The 20,241-nt window shown below is 40.6% G+C and overlaps 1 protein-coding gene across 25 annotated transcripts in view; it reads left to right on the top strand.

The window, feature by feature from the left end:
- The window catches only part of LOC133657659 (pleckstrin homology domain-containing family A member 1-like), an 89,399-nt gene that overhangs the window by 775 nt on the left and 68,383 nt on the right, over positions 1 to 20,241 (top strand). The gene's annotated exons all lie outside the window — the stretch shown is intronic.

The raw sequence follows: 20,241 nt of genomic DNA, 5'->3' as shown, positions 1-20,241 counted from the left end.
TGTAAATATTGGTAACATTCATCCAGTTATTCTATACCGCTTGTCCTCATTATAGTGAGTGTGAGCTGGAGCCTATCACACTATCATACACGCTTGGGTGACGTCATTGGACGCACCTGTGACCTCCTGGAAGTGACCTTTGACCTTTGCACTTCTCCTATAGAGGCTTGATCATTTAAAATGAGTTTTATCATGTTAAAGATGTTTAAAATCAGAGTTATATTTGTAAATATTAACCGCACGTGTGCAGCTGAGATAGGCTCCAGCACGCCCCCGCGACCCCGAAAGGGACAAGCGGTAGAAAATGGATGGATGGATGGATAGTAACACTATATTACAATGTTCTGTTTCCCCCCTTTAGTTTGGTTCATCTATCCAGTTATTCTATACCGCTTGTCCTCATTATAGTGAGTGTGAGCTGGAGCCTATCACACTATCATACACGCTTGGGTGACGTCATTGGACGCACCTGTGACCTCCTGGAAGTGACCTGTGACCTTTGCACTTCTCCTATAGAGGCTTGATCATTTAAAATGAGTTTTATCATGTTAAAGATGTTTAAAATCAGAGTTATATTTGTAAATATTAACCGCACGTGTGCAGCTGAGATAGGCTCCAGCACGCCCCCGCGACCCCGAAAGGGACAAGCGGTAGAAAATGGATGGATGGATGGATAGTAACACTATATTACAATGTTCTGTTCCCCCCCTTTAGTTTGGTTCATTCATCCAGTTATTCTATACCGCTTGTCCTCATTATAGTGAGTGTGAGCTGGAGCCTATCACACTATCATACATGCTTGGGTGACGTCATTGGACGCACCTGTGACCTCCTGGAGGTGACCTGTGACCTTTGCACTCCTCCTATAGAGACTTGATCATTTAAAATGAGTTTTATCATGTTAAAGATGTTTAAAATCAGAGTTATATTTGTAAATATTAACCGCACGTGTGCAGCTGAGATAGGCTCCAGCACGCCCCCGCCACCCCGAAAGGGACAAGCGGTAGAAAATGGATGGATGGATGGATAGTAACACTATATTACAATGTTCTGTTTCTCCCCTTTAGTTTGGTTCATTCATCCAGTTATTCTATACCGCTTGTCCTCATTATAGTGAGTGTGAGCTGGAGCCTATCACACTATCATACATGCTTGGGTGACGTCATTGGAAGCACCTGTGACCTCCTGGAGGTGACCTGTGACCTTTGCACTTCTCCTATAGAGACTTGATCATTTAAAATGAGTTTTATCATGTTAAAGATGTTTAAAATCAGAGTTATATTTGTAAATATTAACCGCACGTGTGCAGCTGAGGTAGGCTCCAGCACGCCCCCGCGACCCCGAAAGGGACAAGCGGTAGAAAATGGATGGATGGATGGATAGTAACACTATATTACAATGTTCTGTTCCCCCCCTTTAGTTTGGTTCATTCATCCAGTTATTCTATACCGCTTGTCCTCATTATAGTGAGTGTGAGCTGGAGCCTATCACACTATCATACACGCTTGGGTGACGTCATTGGAAGCACCTGTGACCTCCTGGAGGTGACCTGTGACCTTTGCACTTCTGCTATAGAGACTTGATCATTTAAAATGAGTTTTATCATGTTAAAGATGTTTAAAATCAGAGTTATATTTGTAAATATTAACCGCACGTGTGCAGCTGAGATAGGCTCCAGCACGCCCCCGCGACCCCGAAAGGGACAAGCGGTAGAAAATAGATGGATGGATGGATAGTAACACTATATTACAATGTTCTGTTTCCCCCCTTTAGTTTGGTTCATTCATCCAGTTATTCTATACCGCTTGTCCTCATTATAGTGAGTGTGAGCTGGAGCCTATCACACTATCATACACGCTTGGGTGACGTCATTGGACGCACCTGTGACCTCCTGGAAGTGACCTGTGACCTTTGCACTTCTCCTATAGAGGCTTGATCATTTAAAATGAGTTTTATCATGTTAAAGATGTTTAAAATCAGAGTTATATTTGTAAATATTAACCGCACGTGTGCAGCTGAGATAGGCTCCAGCACGCCCCCGCGACCCCGAAAGGGACAAGCGGTAGAAATGGATGGATGGATGGATAGTAACACTATATTACAATGTTCTGTTTCCCCCCTTTAGTTTGGTTCATTCATCCAGTTATTCTATACCGCTTGTCCTCATTATAGTGAGTGTGAGCTGGAGCCTATCACACTATCATACACGCTTGGGTGACGTCATTGGAAGCACCTGTGACCTCCTGGAGGTGACCTGTGACCTTTGCACTCCTATAGAGACTTGATCATTTAAAATGAGTTTTATCATGTTAAAGATGTTTAAAATCAGAGTTATATTTGTAAATATTAACCGCACGTGTGCAGCTGAGATAGGCTCCAGCACGCCCCCGCGACCCCGAAAGGGACAAGCGGTAGAAAATGGATGGATGGATGGATAGTAACACTATATTACAATGTTCTGTTTCCCCCCTTTAGTTTGGTTCATTCATCCAGTTATTCTATACCGCTTGTCCTCATTATAGTGAGTGTGAGCTGGAGCCTATCACACTATCATACATGCTTGGGTGACGTCATTGGACGCACCTGTGACCTCCTGGAAATGACCTGTGACCTTTGCACTTCTCCTATAGAGGCTTGATCATTTAAAATGAGTTTTATCATGTTAAAGATGTTTAAAATCAGAGTTATATTTGTAAATATTAACCGCACGTGTGCAGCTGAGATAGGCTCCAGCACGCCCCCGCGACCCCGAAAGGGACAAGCGGTAGAAAATGGATGGATGGATGGATAGTAACACTATATTACAATGTTCTGTTTCCCCCCTTTAGTTTGGTTCATTCATCCAGTTATTCTATACCGCTTGTCCTCATTATAGTGAGTGTGAGCTGGAGCCTATCACACTATCATACATGCTTGGGTGACGTCATTGGACGCACCTGTGACCTCCTGGAAGTGACCTGTGACCTTTGCACTTCTCCTATAGAGACTTGATCATTTAAAATGAGTTTTATCATGTTAAAGATGTTTAAAATCAGAGTTATATTTGTAAATATTAACCGCACGTGTGCAGCTGAGGTAGGCTCCAGCACGCCCCCGCGACCCCGAAAGGGACAAGCGGTAGAAAATGGATGGATGGATAGTAACACTATATTACAATGTTCTGTTTCCCCCCTTTAGTTTGGTTCATTCATCCAGTTATTCTATACTGCTTGTCCTCATTATAGTGAGTGTGAGCTGGAGCCTATCACACTATCATACACACTTGGGTGACGTCATTGGAAGCACCTGTGACCTCCTGGAGGTGACCTGTGACCTTTGCACTTCTCCTATAGAGACTTGATCATTTAAAATGAGTTTTATCATGTTAAAGATGTTTAAAATCAGAGTTATATTTGTAAATATTAACCGCACGTGTGCAGCTGAGATAGGCTCCAGCACGCCCCCGCGACCCCGAAAGGGACAAGCGGTAGAAAATGGATGGATGGATGGATAGTAACACTATATTACAATGTTCTGTTTCCCCCCTTTAGTTTGGTTCATTCATCCAGTTATTCTATACCGCTTGTCCTCATTATAGTGAGTGTGAGCTGGAGCCTATCACACTATCATACATGCTTGGGTGACGTCATTGGACGCACCTGTGACCTCCTGGAAGTGACCTGTGACCTTTGCACTTCTCCTATAGAGACTTGATCATTTAAAATTAGTTTTATCATGTTAAAGATTAGGGATGTCCGATAATGGCTTTTTGCCGATATCCGATATGCCGATATTGTCCAACTCTTTAACTACCGATACCGATATCAACCGATACCGATATCAACCGATATATACAGTCGTGGAATTAACACATTATTATGCCTAATTTGGACAACCAGGTATGGTGAAGATAAGGTACTTTTTAAAAAAAATGAATAAAATAAAATAAGATAAATAAATTAAAAAAAATTTCTTGAATAAAAAAGAAAGTAAAACAATATAAAAACAGTTACATAGAAACTAGTAATTAATGAAAATTTGTAAAATTAACTGTTAAAGGTTAGTATTATTAGTGGACCAGCAGCACGCACAATCATGTGTGCTTACGGACTGTATCCCTTGCAGACTGTATTGATATATATTGATATATAATGTAGGAACCAGAATATTAATAACAGAAAGAAACAACACTTTTGTGTGAATGAGTGTAAATGGGGGAGGGAGGTTTTTTGGGTTGGTGCACTAATTGTAAGTGTATCTTGTGTTTTTTATGTGGATTTAATTAAAAAAAAAAAAAAAAACGATACTGATAATAAAAAACCGATACCGATAATTTCCGATATTACATTTTAACGCATTTATCGGCCGATAATATCGGCAGACCGATATTATCGGACATCTCTATTAAAGATGTTATATTATATTTGTAAATATTAGTAACACTATATTACAATGTTCCGTTCCCCCCTTTAGTTTGGTTAATTCACCCAATTATTATTTACCTCTTGTCGGTAGGTAGGTAGGTCTTTATTGTCATTGCACGAGTATAACAAAACTTTGTTTTCAGCACAAACCCGTTCATGACTAGACAAACAAACAGTGTACAGGGTTACAGAACAGGAACGATGATGGGTCGCCACAATGTGGGGGCCCCATAAAAGATGGGAAAAGGGGAAACGCTGGGGAAGGATGAGTAAAAAAATACAATCCAGACTGGGCTCCTAAGGGGGCCCAATATGGAGTGGGAAAAAACCTCCATAGCAAAGCACATATACATATTACAACATACAACTCAAGACTTGCAAGGGGAGTGAGTGGGGGCCACGGTGGAAGGCTGCAGCTCTCAAGACTCTCCGCCGCTCCCAGTCTGTGGAATGCTCTCCCTGACAAACAAACACACTTTTCAAGCACACATGGAAGCGAAATATCCCGTAAAACTGCCAGGGTCAAAATACTTGTCCCTTCTTAATCTTCTACACACAATAGTTTGGTTCAGAAAATGTTAACTTTGATTGCACAAAATCTTTCGGCCCTTTTCCACCACAGGAACTTTTTCAGGAACTTACCCACTTACCGTTTTGTGCTGAAGAATGCTGATCAGTGGAACTATCTTCCACTGTTTTTACTCAGTCTTTAAACTAAATGTAGTTACCGTAGTTTTTGGAGTATAAGTCGCACCGGCCTAAAATGCATAATAAAGAAGGAAAAAAACATATCAGTCGCACTGGAGTATAAGTCGCGTTTTTTTGGGAAATGTATTTGATAAAACCCAACACCAAGAATAGACATTAGAAAGGCAATTTAAAATGTCTAAAGAATAGTGAACAACAGGCTGAATAAGTGTACGTTATATGAGGCATAAATAACCAACTGGTATGTTAACGTAACATATTATGGTAAGAGTCATTCAAATAACTATAACATATAGAACATGCTATACGTTTACCAAACAATCTGTCACTCCTAATCGCTAAATCCCATGAAATCTTATACGTCTAGTCTCTTACGTGAATGAGATCAATAAGATTATTTGATATTTTACGCTAATGTGTTAATCATTTCACACATAAGTCGCTCCTGAGTATAAGTCGCACCCCCCGGCCAAACTATGACAAAAAACTGCGACTTATAGTCCGGAAAATACAGTAATGGTTTTTTATTAGTTTTTACAAACTTCATCTTGTTACACGAAGCTAAGAGAAGTGGACGTACTCTTTTAAACGTAATTACGGAGGCGTTCTAATTTGTAAAAACCAGCTTGTTCTCGGTGGCTGGCTGTGCAGCTAATATGAGCAATCTATTCTGCCGCTAAATCACTTTAAAAATGCATCCAACAGACGTCAAAAGTACTTTATTTACATTTTGTAACCTGTATAATAACCAAGCTGTAGCAACATTGGTATTGTAAGAGCAAACACTGAAGAACTCTTATTTTTCTAGCATACTAACACATTGTTTTGGGACGGCATGCTAAGTTATTAGTCGTAAGCTGGCTACGATAAGAGATAAACTAGCTATTGAGTGAGCAGCTGAATGGCTTTTACAACACGATGCGAGAGGACACCAATCTGTACTGACTGAAAACATGAACAATCATATTACAGTATGTGTAAATATTTCTTGTAGACCGCTAGCTCCACAGTGTTTATAGTTGTAATAACAGGCATGGTGTGCTGCTTGTATCATGATCAATATTCACTCCATGGACACTTGTCTGTCTGGGGCCGTACTTATCAAGCTTCTTAGGATTACTCCTAAGAAGTCTGCTAAGAGTTGACTTAAGAGTAAATAAATTCTTCGCTGAAAGCTGCACTTAAAAGTTAGTTATCAAGCGTCTTACTCACACTTTCAGCGAAGTGTAGGACTGAATCTTAAGTGTCACACTCAGAGCTGAATTACGACATTACTATGTGCCGTAAACGGAATTTTAGGTGACGTCATTTCTGTGTCCATAGAAATGACCAATCACGGAAGGGAATCCGTTGTCTAAGAATAAAGAAATATCTTGGAAATATTTAAGTGGACAAGGGGAGTGTATATTTTGACAATAAACTACAAAATAATACAAAACAAACTAGTCCCCGCCGGCACTCACGCTACCGCTCCCTCTCTTCTATCGCCCACACACTCACTGACGTCACTCACCTCACGGCCACACACATACGCTACTGTCATAACATTTTCTTTCCAATTCATTAATTAGGCAACTAACTTGAAACTGGTGTGGGTGGCTCTATATATACTAGCCCACTGCAGACACATGCAGAAATCAACAAGGAATCGAGAAGTATTAAATCTGTGACAAAAATAATATCCGCTCTGTCTAAACGATACCGTTTGATCAGCTGCTCGTCATCAAAAAAAACAAAACATCGTTCCGTTCCCTGAACGTTCGCGCACGTCTCTCTCGCCTCAGTGCCATCCCCTGCTGGCAACTCCTAACCACTTAAGACACCTCTGAAGGTCTCTTAAATATCGTGGAGAGTAGGAGTGATTCTTAGACTTAAGAACGTTGATAAAAAGCTTTTATTCTTAAGTTTGAGAGTAGGACTAAATTTCGCAAATTCTCAGGACTTAAGTGTAAAATGGCACTCTAAGAAGCTTGATAAGTACGGCCCCTGGTCAACAAGTTGACTTTGGGTAAGCACACCATATACTGTATGTCCGCATAGTTCCACTCCAAGTTCCACATTTATACCCGCAAGTCACGCCAACTTCACTTCAGCTTTTTTCAATGCTAGGGGAACAGTGCCAGAGGAAAGTGATAAGTTAATCATATTTAGCACTGATGGTCCTAATGTTACCAACAGCACCCAGGAAGTGGGTCAAGTAAACATGTTGTTTGTTTTATCCCATTTACACGCCGTAGCTGTTCCTCTAATGTTATTTCATCAAAAAGAAAGCGATTATTTTGGAGGGCAATATCGATCGTACACACACTCGTATCTGTGTTAATAGAACCCAGTTGGAGCTGGGATACGTTGTCTTTAATCTCCGTTCTAATGACTTCAATTTCATCAGCTGAGTGGGTGAAGCTACTGGTAGGAGTCCCTTGTTGGGTTGGCTGTACTGAACAAATATTCAGGATTGCTTTTGTTGAGGCGGATGAGATTGGAGTAGGAATTAGTTTTAGCTAAGGTAAGCGTGTATTTACAAGTTATTAAATGCCATTTGCGTTCCAACTTTGTACATGCTAGTTTAAGAGCTCTAGTTTCTTCTGTAAACCAGGTACACCTTTTAGGGGCCTTTTTAGGCTTTAGCGGTGCTATACTATCATTGTTAAAGTGGTTATTAGTGAGGTTATCGATAGAGCCCACATCATTAAGGAATGGCGCCATTACCAAAGGCAGCAGGCTAGCAAGTGTCGTAGTTGTGACAGCATTAATGTTGCAGTGGTTATTATTAGCTTGTTGACAATGAGTCACAACTTCACATTTTATAAGGTAATGATTGGACATTACTTTAGTGTACCATAGGGTTGTCCAGATACCAATATTTTGGTACCGGTACCAAAATGTATTTCGATACTTTTCGATAAACCTAACCCCTAACCTAACCTATCCCATAACCCCAAAGGGTCGTTGGGGCACCACAGACGATCTGTTGACCAGCTCTCTCCACCCCTCTCTGTCCTCAGCAGCTCTCATTGCCTCTGAGTTTCAGGTGAGTCCATTCTCCGATGTTATCTTCCCATCTTTTCTTTTGTCTCCCTCGTCTCCTGCCACCTTGTACGGTGCCTTGCAGGATTGTTTTTGCAAGGCCTGAGGATCTGGTGATGTGTCCGTACCACCTCAGTTTCCGCTTTATGACGGTGGTGAGCAGGTCATCATGTGGGCCGATGGCTTGGCTGATCTTTTGCCGGACTTCTTCGTTTGTGACATGTTGGGTGTAGGAGATACCCATGAGTCTTCTGTAGCATCTCATCTCCATGTTCTGAATTCTTTTCTGCAGCTCTGCTGTAAGGGTCCGTGTTTCACAGGCGTAAAGGAAGATCGACATTACAAGTGAGCGCTGTAATCTCACCTTTGATGCCAGACTGATGTTTGTGTCTTGCCATATGGGTTTGAGTTTTGCCAGGGCAGCAGTTGTTTGAGCACTTCTGGCAAGGACTTCCCGTTTGGATCCTTCATCGGACACGATTGCACCGAGGTACTTGAAGCTTGACACCGTGTCCAGTGCCTGTCCATTGACTTTGATGTCTGAGCGGATGCCATTTTTGTTGTTGGTCATCATTTTGGTCTTTTCAGCTTGGATTTCCATTCCGTAGGCTCGGGAGGTGGTATCAAGCCTTTCAACTAGACTGGCAAGTTCTCTTTCTTCTCCAGCTAGCCCATCGATATCGTCTGCAAAACGGAGGTTGGTGATTGGTCTGCCTCCAATGCTGACAGTTCCTTCATGATCTGCTAGGGCATCCGTCATGATACGCTCCAGAAAGATGTTGAAGAGAATGGGAGAGAGAAGGCATCCTTGGCGCACTCCAATTGTTGTCCTGAACCAGTCTCCGATAGCGCCGTTGTAGAGAACTGCGCTGGTAGCTTTATTGTACAGATGTTGAATGACTCTGACAAGGTTAGGACTGATGTTGTATTTCCTCATGGTTGCCCACAGTGCAGCATGCCATACCCGGTCAGAGGCTTTCTTAAAGTCTACAAACACATGGTAAAGGTGTTGTTGATGCTGCAGGTGTCTCTCACAAATGATTCTCAAGTTGAAAATCTGTTCTGTGGTGCCCCGCCCTGCTCTAAATCCAGCCTGTTCTTCAGCTATGATCAGTTCAGCTCGGGGTTTTAACTTATTTAGTATTATTTTCAGTAGGACTTTGCTGGGATGGCTAATAAGACTGATGGTGCGGTAGTTTTGGCACAGTTGGAGATTGCCTTTTTTCGGAAGTGTGATGATAAGTGACTGGGTCCATGATGTAGGCCACTCACCACTCTGCCAGATTTTGTTGCACAGGATGGTGAGGGTGTCGATCATGGCTTCTCCCCCTGCTTGTACGAGCTCAGCTGGGATGTTGTCCACTCCGGCTGCTTTTCCTTTTTTCAGTGCTCGGATTGCTGCCTCAACTTCTTCACGGAGGATGGGGAGTGTGTCTTCATCCTCTGTGGGTTGAGGACATGTCAGGATTGTTGGATCTCCGCTTGCCGTGTGGTTGTAGAGCTCAGAGCAGTATTCTGTCCACCTGTCTAGGATCTTCTGTTCTTCCGCTAGGCATTCACCGGTCTTGCTCTGGATTGCAGAGACTCTGGTTTGTTTTGCTCTTGTTAGCTCCTTAACAGTTTGATAAGCCTTCTTGGTGTTGTTGTTGGCCTTCAGGCTGTTCTCTATTTCTTGGCACTTTCCCTCAATCCAGTTCTGTTTTGCTGACTGCATGCTTTTCTTGATGCTCTTATTGATTACTCTATAAGCATCAGATCCTTCAGGTGAGTTCTTACTCTTCTTCAGGGCTCTCCGCTTGTCACACAAGTCTAGCAGTTCATTAGTGACCCAAGGTTTCTTCTTTGGGCGGAGTTTGCCAAGGATCTCAGTGGCTGTTTCGGTTGTGACTTTGTTCAACGTGATGGTCATGCTATTGACATCAATTTCTTTTGCACCTAGATTGATCAGTGGTGAAAACCTCCCTCCTATCCTTGTCTTGAAGACTTCTGCCACCTCAGGGTCTCGCAGTTTGTCCAGATCGAACTTCATTCTAGTGCACTTAGAGCTTTTGATCTTCTTCAAGCGAAGGTGAAAGGACATCAGGACGAGGTCATGGTCACTCCCAATGTCTGCTTTTGGAAAGCTGCGCGTCCTGCCAGTATTGACGCTTGAGCGAAAGCGCTTCTTGACCAAGATGTAATCGATCTGGTTGTGGTACACTCCACCGGGACTGTGCCAGGTCCATCGCCTGGAGGCCTTATGGGGGCCAAGTGTGTTCACCAGCAACAGATTGTTGTACCTGGCAAACTCCAAGAGCCTTAGGCCTCTATCGTTGGTCTCGCTGTTGCTGTATGGACCACATGTGTCTTTCCAGTTGTTATAAGCATCCTCTCCAACCTTCGCATTCCAGTCTCCTTGTACAATAAGGATGTCCTTCTTTGGAGTTTTATCTAGGACTGCTTGTACTTCATCGTAAAAATCCTCCACCTCACTGTCGTCATACGTGGATGTTGGGGCATAGGCCTGAATGATGGTGATGTTAAATGGATTTGCTCTCAATCGAATGGTAATGAGTCTGCTTGAGACTGGCCGGCAGCCCATGACAGTGTCCGTAATGTCTTTGTGAACAGGGAAACCAACACCATACTGGTGTTTGTCTTCCTTGCCACTGAAATAGAGCTTGTGGCCTACGTCGGTTGATGTTTCACCGAATCCTTTCCAGCGTAGCTCGCTGATGCCTAAGATATTCCAGTGGTATTGATCCATTTCGTGGGCTAGCTCTTCTAGTTTCCCATCAGCAGTTAGTGTCCTTACATTCCAGGTTCCCACAACTAAATTGTCTCTAGTGCGGAATCTGCAGAGTTTTCCAATAGTAAATTTTCCACCTCCGTCCTGGTGGCCAACGGTAGGCGTGGTCCTTGTTGACCCGGGCGACGACCGAGCCGGTATGGGTAAAGCAGTAGTCGTCATCATGTGGTGTGTCTTGGGCAATATAAACCTGGCGGCGCCCATCCCTCTCCAGGTTGGGTGCAGTTTAATGTCGTACCTAGGACAACTTTTCGATACTTTTCTAAACAAAGGGGACCACAAAAATGTCATTATTGTCTTTATTTGAACGAAAAATGTTCGTGTACATGAAACATGTGTTTATTATTGTAATTTAGTCCTTTTAATTTTCCTGAGGGAACTCTCCTGAAGGAATCAATAAAGTACTATCTATCTATCTATCTATCTATCTATCTATCTATCTATCTATCTATCTATCTATCTATCTATCTATCTATCTATCTATCTATCTATCTAAATAAAATAGTGAACATACTAGACAACTTGTCTTTTAGTAGTAAGTAAACAAACAAAGACTCCTAATTAGTCTGCTGACGTATGCAGTAACATATTGTGTCATTTATACACCTATTATTTTGTACACATTATGAGGGACAAACTGTAAAAATTGATTATTAAACTACTTGTTCATTTACTGTTGATATCTGCTTATTTTCTCTTTCAACATGTTCTATCTACATTTCTGTTAAAATGTAATAATCACCTATTCTTCTCTTCTTTGATACTTTACATTAGTTTTGGATGATACCACACATTTAGGTATCGATCCGATACCAAGTAGTTACAGGATCGTACAATAAAATATAATACATAATAAACCAATAATAATATGGTTAATAAATACTGATGTAAAGGGTAGGTGTTGCACTGTTTTCTGTTTTAACATGTTCTATCTATACTTCTGTTAAAATGTAATAATCATTTATTCTTCTCTTCTTTGATACTTTACATTAGTTTTGGATGATACCATTTTAGGTATGGATCTGATACCAAGTAGTTACAGGATCGTACAATGGTCATATTCAAAGTCCTCATGTGTCCAGGGACATATTTACTGACTTTATAAACATAATATGAATTTAAAAAATGCAAAAAGATTTCGGATCCTAAAAAATATCGATGTAATCATAGTAGTATCATTACAGTGGATGTCAGGTGTAGATCCACTCATGGCATTTGTTTACATTCAGGAGCGCTATCTTTTGTTAGCGGTGATGCCGGTGAGCTATTGTATCCTCCTACAGTGTGTAGTGAAGCATGTTTAGCTATTCCTCGTCCTCCAGTGATAATGATACTTTTAAGAAACTTGTTATTGGTCGCCATGTAGGCCAGGATTAGTGATTTAGAAGTAGCTACAGCACTGCAAACTGCAGATGGATATTAGCTGCTAGCTAGCTAGCCATGTCTTAAAGCAGCTCTTCCTGAGGGTGTTTCAGTGTTATAACTTCACCTTTCTCTTTACTTTTTACACCAAAGTGCGTCCATTCTCCCTTTTCTGTCTACACACACTGTGTCTGCTTGTAGGTACTCTGTGTGTGTGCGCTGCCCAACATGCGCCTCTGCTCGTAAAACCAGCAAAGTCACCACGTGATGACGACATACCCGTTAAAAAAAAAAGGGTGGGTGGACTGGTACTTTTTCAGAGGCGGTACAGTACTGAATATGATTCATTAGTATCTTGGTGCTATACTAGTACCGGTACACCGTACAACCCTAGTGTACCATAACTTTGGAGGTGGTGACACCATGGACATGGTTTATCTTATTACCGTTGCGATGCGTGGCTTCATTTATTATTTGTGTAAGACCACAACTATCAATTATAGTCTGGAGCGTCACGCAAGCAGGGACTGATGGGGTATTCATATGGATATTAAAAAATAAAAATAAAAAAAATATATATATATATATATGTGTGTGTGTATGTATGAAGATTAGGTAGATCCCCTCAACTTGGTCATTTTAAAAAGTAGCTCGCCAGCTGAAAAAGTGTGGTCATCCGTGCTTTACGCCAACTAATAGGGATGCTTGTAACTCTAATCTTTGCTTGCAACCCAAAGCATACGTTGGCTATAACCTGTACTAAAAAAATGGCAAAATATCCCTCCTGAATCCTTAACTAATTAGTTATTAATTAATTTTGGTATGCGACTGGACACGCACAATTATGGGGGCAAAAAACTCTTCAACCCTTTTTTCTGTTCTTTTTATACGATAGGTTATTTGATATGCCTCCTTTTGAGGTCAGTGATGTTCCTTCTGTGTAGCAAACACATTAGCTTCACAACACGGTGTTGATCCTGCTGACATCCGTTATAAAGACTGGCTTTGATCCTCTCTTTGTGCTAATCCACCACCGTGACAGAAAAGTAGAAAAGCATTTGCAGGTCTAGAACTGTTCAAAAGACTGCAGTGTCTCTGTGACAACATGGCTGGTACCACCACACAGCATTTGGTGCAAGCTCAGCTACCTTGCTCAGCAATACACCTTGGGTGTGTAGACGTTCACCAACTCCCTTAGTCAGGCCCGACTACGTCTCCTGGGTAACACAAGCTCTAACAGTCGCCAGCAGCAGCTGTTCCTTCGTCCTAGTGAAAATATTGACTCTGCTGGGGCGCCCAGGTGGCCCTGTGTGACCAGTTGGCCGCCATGTGACGCTGCAGCCTGGCAAATGTTGTCCTTCTTCCTAAGTAACGCACAGAAGAGTCTGTCTCCTTTACCAGGAAAGTCTTCCAGAAATGTCCAATCCTGCCTTACAAAACCTGCACAAGATGCTACTACTAGTTAAGAAGACACTGAAACAGGCGTGTGTTAAGGGTGAAAACACAATGGCAGGCTGTCAAGTGCATGCCAAAGCAACAGGTGGCGATGCAGTTCAGCCAAGTAGAAAGGAAACTCACGATGATCTCACTAGCCCTATTTTTCAGACAATAAAGAAATCCTTTCATTTGATCAAAAATGGACAGTGTGTCTTATGTACGGCATAATTCTGTTTGTGCTCGAAGCAATTTTATGTACACTACCGTTCAAAAGTTTGTGGTCACATTGAAATGTCCTTATTTTTGAAGGAAAAGCACTGTACTTTTCAATGAAGATCACTTTAAACTAGTCTTAACTTTAAAGAAATACACTCTATACATTGCTAATGTGGTAAATGACTATTCTAGCTGCAAACGTCTGCTTTTTGGTGCAATATCTACATAGGTGTATAGAGGTCCATTTCCAGCAACTATCACTCCAGTGTTCTAATGGTACAATGTGTTTGCTCATTGGCTCAGAAGGCTAATTGATGATTAGATAACCCTTGTGCAATCATGTTCACACATCTGAAAACAGTTTAGCTCGTTACAGAAGCTACAAAACTGACCTTCCTTTGAGCAGATTGAGTTTCTGGAGCATCACATTTTTGGGGTCAATTAAACGCTCAAAATGGCCAGAAAAAGAGAACTTTCATCTGAAACTCGACAGTCTATTCTTGTTCTTAGAAATGAAGGCTCAAACACAAAATTGTTTGGGTGACCCCAAACTTTTGAACGGTAGTGTAGTACATGGTGTTATAAGTGTGACCAGTTGATGGCAGTCACACATAAGAGATACGTGTGGACTGCAAGAGGACGCCAGTAAACACCAAAACTTTAAATGTTTCATTGATAATTTAGAACATTACACAGCGCAAAATGTTTAGTACGACTTTGGTAAGCTATGAAGCCGCACCGCTTGACGGATTGTCGCAGCACTACGGCTACCATAGTCAGACATACGAGTATTATTATGGTGAGTGTATAAGGACCGCAAAATGGCACCCATTAGCAGACATTATCTGGCGTTTGGCACAATTATGCAAAACCAACCTGTATGTGGGTCTCACTTAGACCTACAATTCATAATTTCACATCCTCGGGCAAAAACCAACAGGAAGTTGGCAATTTCCCATTTTAGACAAAAATGTACTAAAAACACTGCTTTTTACGTCTTTGACCTCTAATTTGACCCCCTTAAAATACTTCAAAACTCACCAAAATTCTCACAAACATCGGGACTGGTGGAAATTGCGATCTAAAAAAAAACCGAACCCCAAAACTCAAAATTGTGCTCTACATAATTTTTGAAAAAAAAACAGAAAAAACTGCTCCTCAGAGGAAAACTCAGACAAAACTGCTTGTAACTTCCGGTAGGAACGTCTTAGAGACATGAAACAAATACCTCTATGTAGGTCTCGCCTTGACCTACATTTCATAGATTGACATCCTTCAGCAAAAATCAACAGGAAGTTTGCTATTCCTCCTTCAAAACTAAATTTTTGTTACAACCGGTCACCAAACATCAAACGTTATCTCCTCTGAGCGCGTTTGTCGTTTCGGCTTCAAACCGCTACAGGAGAGAGATTGAACCCTTCTGATTAAAAGTTCTGTACGGCTTTTTGACACGTGCTACCGTTTTGATTTTACGAGCCTTCAAAGACCCGCAGCACTAAAGTTGCTTCGCTGCTGTGATTTCACGCGCATTCAAAGAAAACAACCACTGTGCCGCGACACCTAGGGAAAAGACTCAGACACAACTTCCTCTAACTCCCAGTACGAATATCGTAGAGACACGAAACAAAAACCTCTATGTAGGTCTCACTCAGGACTACCACTGGACAAAAGTATTGGGACACCTAGGACTAGCACCTGCCAAAATGCGGACCCGACCAACGCTGCTTGCAGCTTTAATTTTGATTATTGTTTCTCAGCTGTTTGTAAATGTTGCAGTTTATAAATAAAGGTTTATAAAACAAAAAAAAATAACCAAAAAAAAAAAAAAAAAAAAGCCTCCGCGCATGCGCATAGCATAGTTCCAACGAATCGATGACTAAATTAATCGCCAACTATTTTGGTAATCGATTTTAATAGATTTAATCGATTAGTTGTTGCAGCCCTAGTCCATACAGAGCCAGTAGTTGGTGATGCAAGTCTATTAGGCCAGAGCACAGTTTATTATCTGAGCGACAACCACACAACAGTCATCCATTGTTGTAGACGTTGTAACCCCTTGTTACGCTTTCTGTCGCGCAAACAGGAACGGGAACCTCCTTGATTCTTTCCCAGCAAAGAATTGCAAGTATTTTTCTAAAGCTGCACTTTGCAGGATGACTAGACTCAACAGAGGCGCCTCTCACTGCGGCCCAACAATATGTGCTTGTGTCGGTCTTAATAGTTGTCTTTGACTGTGTCATTGCCTTCTCCTCAATGTGTGTGTGTGTGTGTGTGTGTGTGAGATGTGCTCCGGCTCCATGCTGCACAACAAGCGGGCCTATTGTCGCCCGTCCACCCTCACAGTGCTCATAATGTCCCCGCAGAAAGGCCGTCTTTATCACCGCTTTCCCGCTCGCATATTTTAGCCTCAGCCCAGAAGGACTTAAACAGGCCATAATATGCTTACAGTAACACTGGCTGCCCACCCACTCACACACTTAACTAGTTAACACCTGTAACATTCATGTTTGTACACTATACCGCTGCTAGTATAGTATCGCACTACTAATCAATCAAAAACGGTACTATACTCTGTTTGAAAAGTACCACTTCCCCATATATATACAGTATATATACAGAGTACTTACAAGCAGACACAGTGTGTAGACAGAAAAGGGAGAATGGACGCATTTTGGTGTAAAAAGTAAAGATAAAGGTGAAGTTATAACTAGGGATGATGTTTGATAAGGAATTATCGAGTTCGAGCCTATTATCGAATCCTCTTATCGAACCGATTCCTTATCGATTCTCTTATGGAGTCCAGATAGGTTGTTGTATATGGAAAAAAACACACAATATTTGGTTTAACAAAAGCTCACTTTTATTATATAATAAAAAAATTAAATCTAATAAATTAATAAATATTGACTGTTGTTACCCAAAGTATATTAAGTGTGATTTTTCAGAGAAACAAATATATACAGTAACACAAAAACAACCTGTCTCTGTGATCACTGTAGGTGTATAAATAATAATATAGTGTTAAATAAAATCAGTCCCTTGGGCACAAAACTGAAAATAATACAGCTCTCCAAAAAGTGCACTTCTGCTGCTATTTGACTTAACAGTTTGTTATGATGCTTTGACATTTTTGCACTTTATTTCTTTATTGAAAGAAAATTCTATGAAGAGAAAAGTTGTTTGCAAATGTGGTTACAATGCTAAAAAATGAAAAGTTAAAGCTAAAAAAAGAAATACACATTATTGAGTTAACATTATTTCTTTATAGTGGGAAAAATGTTATGAGCTAGAGAATATAACAACTACACTACCCAGCATGCAACGGGAGTTACGAGCATGCGCGGTAGCCCCGAAAAGTGTTGCATGTTGCCACGCTGTGAAAGTAAACGTCAAGAACTCAGCCAACACGCCTCGTCTGCATTATTTATAATTAGACAGACAACACATCTACAGTGTGATTTTGTTTTGTTTACAAGGAAAGAAAAACAAAAGTTAAAAAAGGGAGATGTGTTGTATATATATGTATGTGCTGCGGTTGTTTTAAGAACGTTGCGACAGCTGCCGTAAAGGAGGTGCGTTGCTAGCCTGGTTGCTATGTTTCCGGTTGGTCGTAAAAGTGTTGGTCATGTGTTTTACCCTGCTAAAATCTCTCAGTAAAGTTATTCGATGGATTATAGCTTTTTTTTTAAACTTTATTACACCTTGGAGCGCTTTTTCCCGTCCATTGTTTTCCTGCTTTCGCTATCTGCGCCTAATGACTGAGCTACGTGACGTCAATTCTTGTGATGTCCCACGGAGCATTTCTGGTCGGGACGGGATTCGAATAAAGAATCAACTCTTTTCCTTTACTATAGTGGTCTCGATAACGGGTACCGGTTCTCAAAAAGGGATTCGAGTCCGAGGACTCGGTTCTTTTCTTATCAAACAACCGGGAAAACCGGTTTCGAGTATCATCCCTAGTTATAACACTGAAACACCCTCAGGAAGAGCTGCTTTAAGACATGGCTAGCTAGATAGCAGCTGACATCCATCCACAGTGTTTTAGCTACTTCTAAATCACTAATCCTGGTCTCCATGGCGACACAAAGTAAGTTTCTCACAATTACCATTATCACTGGAGGAGGAGGAATAGCTAAACATGCTTCACTACACACCGTAGGAGGATACAATAGCTCACCGGCGTCACAATGTAAACAAACGCCATGGGTGGATCTACACCTGACATCCACTGTAATGATACTAAGTGCAAGAGCGTATCTTGTCGATACTACTATGATTACATCAATATTTTTTTCCCATCACAAAACCTTTTTTCGTTTAAAAAAAAAAAAGTATATTATGTTTATAAAGTCAGTAAATATGTCCCTGGTATGATCCTGTAACTACTTGGTATCGGATAATTCCTAAATGTGTGGTATCCTCCAAAACTAATGTCAAGTATCAAAGAAGAGAAGAATAAGTAATTATTACATTTTCACAGAAGTGTAGATAGAACATGTTGAAACAGAAAATTAGCAGATATTAACAGTAAATGAACAAGTAGATTAATAATCAATTTTTACAGTTTGTCCCTCATAATGCGTACAAAATAATAGGTGTATAAATGACACAATATGTTACTGCATACGTCAGCAGACTAATTAGGAGTCTAAGTTTGTTTACTTACTACTAAAAGACAAGTTGTCTAGTATGTTGACCATTTTATTTTAGGAGTAAATTGCAACTATAAACATATGTTTAATTTACCCTCAGATTTTTTGTTACAATAAAGACAATAATGACATTTTTTTTATGGTCCTCTTCATTTAGAAAAGTATCAAAATACTTTTGGTACCGGTACCAAAATATTGGTATGGGGACAACCCTAGTGTTCTGGCTGGTGTTTTGACCCAACAGTTATGCTAATAAAGAGCAAAATGTGCACATTGTTTTCTAGTCTCTGATCATACTAATCAGTGTTGCAGGTGTATATGTAGATGTGATCATACTAATCAGTGTTGCAGGTGTATATGTAGATGTGATCATACTAATCAGTGTTGCAGGTGTATATGTAGATGTGATCATACTAATCAGTGTTGCAGGTGTATATGTAGATGTGATCATACTAATCAGTCATGCAGGTGTATATGTAGATGTGATCATACTAATCAGTGTTGCAGGTGTATATGTAGATGTGATCATACTAATCAGTGTTGCAGATGTATATGTAGATGTGATCATACTAATCAGTGTTGCAGGTGTATATGTAGATGTGATCATACTAATCAGTCATGCAGGTGTATATGTAGATGTGATCATACTAATCAGTCATGCAGGTGTATATGTAGATGTGATCATACTAATCAGTGTTGCAGGTGTATATGTAGATGTGATCATACTAATCAGTCATGCAGGTGTATATGTAGATGTGATCATACTAATCAGTCATGCAGGTGTATATGTAGATGTGATCATACTAATCAGTCATGCAGGTGTATATGTAGATGTGATCATACTAATCAGTCATGCAGGTGTATATGTAGATGTGATCATACTAATCAGTCATGCAGGTGTATATGTAGATGTGATCATACTAATCAGTCATGCAGGTGTATATGTAGATGTGATCATACTAATCAGTGTTGCAGGTGTATATGTAGATGTGATCATACTAATCAGTGTTGCAGGTGTATATGTAGATGTGATCATACTAATCAGTGTTGCAGGTGTATATGTAGATGTGATCATACTAATCAGTCATGCAGGTGTATATGTAGATGTGATCATACTAATCAGTCATGCAGGTGTATATGTAGATGTGATCATACTAATCAGTCATGCAGGTGTATATGTAGATGTGATCATACTAATCAGTCATGCAGGTGTATATGTAGATGTGATCATACTAATCAGTGTTGCAGGTGTATATGTAGATGTGATCATACTAATCAGTGTTGCAGGTGTATATGTAGATGTGATCATACTAATCAGTCATGCAGGTGTATATATAGATGTGATCATACTAATCAGTCATGCAGGTGTATATGTAGATGTGATCATACTAATCAGTGTTGCAGGTGTATATGTAGATGTGATCATACTAATCAGTCATGCAGGTGTATATGTAGATGTGATCATACTAATCAGTCATGCAGGTGTATATGTAGATGTGATCATACTAATCAGTGTTGCAGGTGTATATGTAGATGTGATCATACTAATCAGTGTTGCAGATGTATATGTAGATGTGATCATACTAATCAGTGTTGCAGGTGTATATGTAGATGTGATCATACTAATCAGTGTTGCAGGTGTATATGT

Source organism: Entelurus aequoreus, linkage group LG09, assembly GCF_033978785.1.
Source record: "Entelurus aequoreus isolate RoL-2023_Sb linkage group LG09, RoL_Eaeq_v1.1, whole genome shotgun sequence".
NCBI classification, from domain to species: domain Eukaryota; kingdom Metazoa; phylum Chordata; class Actinopteri; order Syngnathiformes; family Syngnathidae; genus Entelurus; species Entelurus aequoreus.
Note: the sequence above shows the minus strand (reverse complement) of the source record. Positions and strands in the feature narration are given on the sequence as shown.